Source organism: Tachysurus fulvidraco, chromosome 2 (genome assembly GCF_022655615.1).
Source record: "Tachysurus fulvidraco isolate hzauxx_2018 chromosome 2, HZAU_PFXX_2.0, whole genome shotgun sequence".
NCBI classification, from domain to species: domain Eukaryota; kingdom Metazoa; phylum Chordata; class Actinopteri; order Siluriformes; family Bagridae; genus Tachysurus; species Tachysurus fulvidraco.
This window is the reverse complement of record NC_062519.1, coordinates 22,780,903-22,788,325: the sequence shown is the minus strand read 5'-3', so window position 1 is coordinate 22,788,325 and position 7,423 is coordinate 22,780,903.

The window sequence follows — 7,423 nt, the reverse complement described above, 5'->3', positions numbered from 1 at the left end:
CAAGGATTGATGTTTTTCACAATGCTATAGACTAGTATAGACTTCCTTAGGTCTTGCACCAATCTGCTCATTTTCCTCTGATCTCTCTCATCAGTAAGCTGTTTCCACCCTCAGAACTGTCTATAACTTGGTGTTTTTAGTCTTTCACACCATTCTGTATAAACTCTGTTGTTATCTGTACCATAATGATAACAGTTAATTTACCTCCAAATATGAACGCGTTATACAGAGAAAGTATCACGCTACAGATACACACGTTCTCTACAGTTAAAACATAGTTGTTTTTGTGTCTCGCTGCCTGTTCGATATCTTCCTCTTATCTTGTGAAGAATGAAGAGGAGGTGGGACAAATAAATTAAACTGGCTTAGTGTGTAATTAATGACCAACTGATCACTAAGATTATCTCATTTTAATGAGGGTCAATGTCCTCTGAAGGTTTTTTTTCTTAAAGTATCCAATGATTTATTTCAGATTAGATGAACCATCAACTAGATAGTTTGATTAAATTAGCATGCTTCTAGGTTAACCTATTTTTTCCTTTTTTCTGTGTCCAGGATGCAATATATTTCTATTAGGTTAATATTTGAAAAGGGATAAAACTTTTGTCTCGCACACACACACACACAGACAGACAGACAGACAGACAATAAAGCTGTTCATTCAATAAAACCGCACCTCAACACATTTTAGACAATTGAGTAATAGTTCATTGTAAACTAGAGAGACAATTATACATCATTAATAACCTTCACACTACAGACTTCACACCAGGTCGATACACCACAAAACCCTGTGTCCTAGTCTTCTACATTAATCCCTGATCTGCATTTGTGTGCCATTTCTGTTGGTGTGTAAATTAAATGTTTTATAGATATATGCGGTTCACACGATGGTATTGAATGTCTTTGAACGCTATAGCGTTACGATTCTTTTTCACTGGATTTAAGAGGCCCGAAGCACCTTCCATGGTGTGTATGAACTTGAGTGTCCTGCACAGAGCCATGACTTAACCCCACCTAAACAACATTGTAAAAAGTGCTATACAAATAAACTTGAATTGAACCTAAATGCCTAAAGCCTCCAAGAAGAAACTAGAGGGAACTAGATCTTGAATGGGATGCTCAACAAACACACATGGGTGTGTTTTTTTTAAAAACAATGTGGGGTTTATGGATGTTAAGACTACATTTCAATGTAAATCTCACTTGAGAAGCTAGCTGCTCTTATTACTTATAGTCTTCTAAGAGGAATAATTAAGACCCAATGATGAACAGCAGACAAATAGGCTAAAGCTAGGACTGCTAAATATTAGCTACTTTAGCTTTACACCTGAATGAAACTACACGGTATTAGAATTTAATTCACTTTGTTTAACAAATTTATGAAACCATGTACAAGGCTAGCGTTAACATCCCCAGGGCCATATTCTGAATTTCTAAAGGAATTTGCAGATTTGCATTGAAATCTATTTTAGTATAAAATGCAGTAGGACTTTAATAAACATGCTGACGAATTGCAAGCTTATTTTGCCTCCCTCTAGATAATGGAGCCCCAGTTTAAATAAATAAATAAATAAATCAACAAAAATAAGAACCGCTTGAACGTTAGAACGGATATAACATCCAAATAAACAGGTGATGTTATGGAAGAAAAGCCTCTATAACTACAGAAAGGATCTTAGATCGACATAACTCTCCACCCCAATTAGAAACAACTTCAATAATCCTAATTTCTCAGTAGAACACAGTAGCAAAGATTGCTAAGAAGTAGACCACCACAGAAGAACAAATGTAGTAGCATGATATGAGAAAAATTATAGCATTGGAGTGAAAATTCAGAGCATTGATAGAAAAGTGTCAGTTTGATACCTAGAGATCAATAATAATACCACATGAGTGTAAATCGAATCCTTTAATCCCATCTAACAGTCTGAATTAATCTCACTGATTTTCTTTTTAAAGTTTGGATCTATACATCTAGCTGTTTTCTGGAACAAATATTACCAAAATAATTTAAACCTGTGATACTCCTTCCTTTAGGTCCATGTACCTATATCTTTTAAACCCTAGCAGTTATCAAACCACTGATTAAAAAATAGATCTTGACTGAATTCATTTGTCAGAATTTAGACCAATATAAAACATTTTCTTGGATCCTCCTGGACAACTCGTTGATCTCACCTTCAAACGACTGCACGCAACCTTGAGGTAATCATGGAGAAATGCAGATTCCTCTTTCACATCTTCTGAAAACGTTTCTTCATTTCTATTCACACTGGTTGCTCAGGTGCTTGTTCAGTCCATTGTCATTTGGAGGACTACTGCAGCTGGGCAGGTCTACATCTGACCATCATTCAACCTGATCAAAAAAGATGCAGCTGTACGAGTTGTTTTCAAACTGCCTAAGTTCTCCCACAACACCCCACTGCTGCAGGCCATCCACTTGCTTCCTTTATTGTAGTTGCCTGCATAAGACGCTTGCAAAAATGGACCAGAACCCAACTATCTCAAAGCTTTTATCACTACCTCTAATCCTCCAGCACTGTTCGACTGAGCACTACTACTAATGAACGTAGACCTCCATTAAGACTCTTCTTTTTACTGGCACCTAGGTGGTGGAATGAACTTCCCTAGATGTCCAAACAGCTGAGTCGCTGGCTATATGTTTGTGTACTTCTCTTACGATATTTCCTCCTGACGGAGTTTTTAGATTGATGGAATTCTAGTTTGTAACCTAGTGAACCAGCATCAGAATATACTTATTGATAAAGACTTCAAAGCACTTTAAAGTCACTCTTGATAAGGGCATCTGCAAAATGCCTTAAATGTAAAATGTAAACTTTCTGATTTCTTCCTAGATCAAAAAATTGCCCAACAGAATAACTCATACTTGCATAGGAATTACAAACATTTACTATTTAAACTATTTAAGTTTATGCTCAATCACAAGTACTGGGAAAGCACTGGTCAAAGCAGTAAATGGTCTTCTACTGGTATTGGTTCAGGATTGTGTTTCCTTGCATGCATTAGGTGGTCAGTGCAGCTTTCAATGGCAATTATCATAGTAAAACAAGCTAAATAATCATGTCAGGTATTTTATTTTGTCTCAATAATCTGGTTGGTTGGATTGTAATGGGGTTAAAGTAAGTCATTCATATTAACTCCTTAAAGAAACAGCTGTTTTTATAGAATTTTCCTGCCTTTTTTTCTTTCACGCACTGAAGAGATGGTTCACAAAGAACTTACATGGTATGTCTGAGATCTCATTGTCAAAAGTACAAAACATTAGATGTATTATTAGACACAACACTGTGGAGAAAATGGGACAGCACAGAGACAAATCAAAGACAGGCCATGAAAATAAACATACAAGAAAGGCTGAAACAATGGGTGAAAACAATCTCTCATATTCTTCATATGTCTAGCCTACAGACAGTAGGATAGCTAGACATAAGCACTTTTTTATTAAAAAACAAACAAAACAAAAAAAAACATTTTTTTTCTTTTGTAAAATAAAGGTCACCCACAGGTCCACCCACATCACCCCAAACCATGTGGCAAAATGTGTCTCATCTGATGAGACAACAAAATAACATTTTAGGTCATAATGCTAAAAAACAAAACAGCTTAACACCTAAAAAAACACACCACATCCAAGGTAAAGCATGGTGGTGGCAGCATCATGTGAAGGAGCTGCTTCTCTTCAGCTGGGACTGGGATAGAAGGAAACAAATATCTGTTCTGAGTGAAAAGAAATCACCTTCCAGCATGATAATGTCCCACAGCACAAATTCAAGACAACAAAGGAATGACTTGGAAGAAGATGCTAAAGATTCTGGAATGGTCCAGAAAGAGCACAGGTGTAAATCCTATGGAATACTCGTGAAATTAGTTTTTCTTTTGAATGTTTTTGGTTACTGTATATGACATGATTTATATACATTATTTCTTTTCTTTTTTTTACATCACAAAACAATTTATTATATCCAATGTACAGTATATGCATTAGAAAGAGTTGCTAGGAGTTCTTAGGGGGAGGAGTAATGGAATAAATAGAAGCACAGTTTAGAAAGACAGATGAATACATATTAAAGGGATGAATAGAGGGATGAATACAGGGGCTGCTAGAAGCATGACTAGAAGGACGGATGGAGGGATGGAGAAGCAGAAATCAATTACGATTATTCTGTGTTGACAGTGTAATTAAAGGCGGAGTGGCTTTATCTCTGATTTACGACATGTACTGCCTGAGTGATTATCATCCTCACTACACACACACATTGCAGCAATAGACCTAAAACACACAAAGGCACGTGTGTAACTAATACAGAACCGTGACACACTATCCCACATGTATCCTCTATGACACACACTTTCAGATGGGACCACAGACCCGAAAAGCATAAACTCTCTCTCTCTCTCTCTCTCTCTCTCTCTCTCTCTCTCTCTCTCTCTCTCTCTCTCTCTCTCTCTCACACACACACACACACACACACACGCAGACGCAGTCCACTCATAAAGCACCTATATAGCCTTCACACACTGCAGTCCAGGGAGGGGAATGAAGCACAATCCTCTACACACGTCACACTACTGAATAACACACAGAATGACGCACAAAGAATAAATTAAGTTTACAGTGATGCGTTGCGTTGTGTCTGCACGTGACGCCGTGTACAAGCAAACGTTTTAGTTACGTTTCAGTCTTACACGCTTTTATGTGCTTAACCAATGAAAGGGCCCGGATTACTGCGGCTCTTCAGACTCGTGCGTAAATCAGTAACTTAATTCCCAGTCACTTTGTTCTATACTCTTGGAGACCGTGAGGTATTACTTTTTTTTTTTTTACCTCGGAAATTGTTTTTAAATGATCAAGTGATCTTATTAATACAGTTTATATACAAAGCAGGAGTATTACGGTAGCAGATACACTAGCCATTTAAAAAGGAAAATTGGATGGGAAAAAATTGCTTAAAAAAAGAACTAGATGTATTTTCAATCTTTCAATATGACGCAAATAATTATTTTTTTTTAGATTTCGGGCCTGAACTAATTTTAGTACCGAGGTTATTCGAATACTTTTAAATAATCAATAAAGTATATCGCAATAAAACGTGCTGGCCATAAAAAGAATCCAGCTATTATTATTATTATTATTATTATTATTATTATTATTATTATTATTATTATTATTATTATTATTAATTTATTTACTTACTTACTTACTTATCTGTTTATTTATATATTTTATAGATTTTTACTGGTTAATGTCACGTGCGTGGACAGATATGAGAAAAGTGACGCACAGGTGAATATTAATTTGATTTATATGGAGTGGTATAATTTTTTTAAAAATGTTTTTTAATCTTAAGTGTGGCTATTATCAACATTATGTGCGATGCAGAGGTTATCATCATCATCATCATCATCATCATCATCATCATCATCATCATCATCATCATTATTATTATTATTATTATTATTATTATTATTATTATTACTTAGTTAGTTAGTTATTTTATTATTAGTTGTTAGTTTTAATACACTTGGGGAATTGTAGCTCGCTGAAGCTAACAAATAGAGAAGTGCGTAAAATCAAGTTTATTCTTAAAACGAATAAGGTCCAGTCCTGATGTATAGATTACACCCCCGTATTAGAACTACAACCGTGGTCCCAAATATAGACCCACAGAGTAAAAGCCTGTGAAAGCAGGAAATCCTATCAAGACATTTACTAGTGCAATGTTCCATTTATGATGCTGCATTGCTGTCAAGGTCTGCAGGATAGCCATGGCGCACCACACATCCAGTTATTTACTTATTTAGCTATTTGTGATATCAGAATGATTACACTGTACATGTTCTTATTCCGCCCCAGGGTATTTATGTGCCAAAAATACAATTATGCACCTAAATGAGGTTTAAAGGTAAACAACAGTCACTTTCCATTGTAGGTAATGGTAGATGAACGTGAAGTTAAAATAAACAAAGAAGCAAAAACGCACCAGATGAATGTTTTTTCGAAGAAAAGATTACAGTTTATTCATCAGTAGTGAATACAATGCAGTTGTGCATATATATATAAGCCAGACTCACTAGAGACCCGGAAGTGACACGTTAAACAAATCGGCGTTGATTCATTTTGTGGCTTTGCATGGTTTTAAGAGTGGGCATGATAGCCATGGACATGGTGCGCAATGCAGAGGTTAGTTTTCATGCTCAAATGGTTTCATCCCTGATCTCCTTTTTTCTTTTTTCTTTTTTCTTTTTACCACATCCTACACCTAATGAAAAGGGCAAAGCTTAAACAGAAAAGTAATAAAGGGACAGGTGAAGTTGTTGCACATTAAAATATTTATTTGTCAAACAGTGAACAAAGTCTAGTTCCAACAGTTACTACAGTTTCCTTAAAAAAAAAAAAAAAAAAAAGCGCACTGCACGTGAAGGCTGATGATTTATTAAACTCTGTGCTGAAGGAAATGTATGACGAGGTGAAGGGCACCTTGCTGTTCACTGACGCAAACCCACACACTTATAGAAAGCTTTGCACACTTTGCACAAACCAAATTCACTTCTGCCTGCCCGCGCGCGTGCTGCTCCCCAACCGGCCGGCCTTTTATTATTTATTTTTTTATTCTAGCACCGCATTTCGCCTGCATTGGTTCACACATGGTGAGTAGAGCGCGTGCACTGTCCTCTTTTCCTTTGTTTCTTCTTACTCCTAAGTGCATGCTATTATTTTGTAGTTTTTTGTCGTAAAAAGAAAGTCTGTATGATAGCATTTTAACGTGTAACTTTAATGTCAATTTTATTACTTTTCCCACCAGTCTTTAAAGATCTAGCTTTTTTCTCTCCTTCTGCTCTTTAGAAATATTTACTTTTTGTCTTTATGCAAAACTGTTCTTTCATTTAATGCTTTTATTATTAAAACTTCAATTGTTTTTATCTGTAAATTATTTGAAATAAGTTCAGCCGAAAGCCAGCTGCTTTATAGATAAAGTTTTAAACCCCTGTGCGTTGTGATGTCTGAGATTCCGTTTGATCTCCTGGCGTTTTAATTATTTGTATGTTTTTTTGCGTGTTTTTTATTTTCCTTTGTTATTTTTTCCTTCTTTTTTCGTGGTGCATTGATGCCGGTGGGGGGTGAGGAGACCCCGAGATCCCCGCGCACTCTCGCTTCTTTCCTGCCCATAAAACGCAGCGCCTGCTGAGTGACAGCAGCGCAAATGGGGCGGAAAATTAAAGCATCTTTCGCTAAGGGGTAAAAAAACGAGAAGCGAAAGAGAAACGAGAGGAACACGTGCTCTGAAAACGAGCTAAAATCTCTCAGATACATCACAAAAAATCGATAGATTTTTATTTTCTAGGCTGCAGCTTTGCGTTTCTCTTAATATTCTGTTATTTTTATTCGTATATTATATTT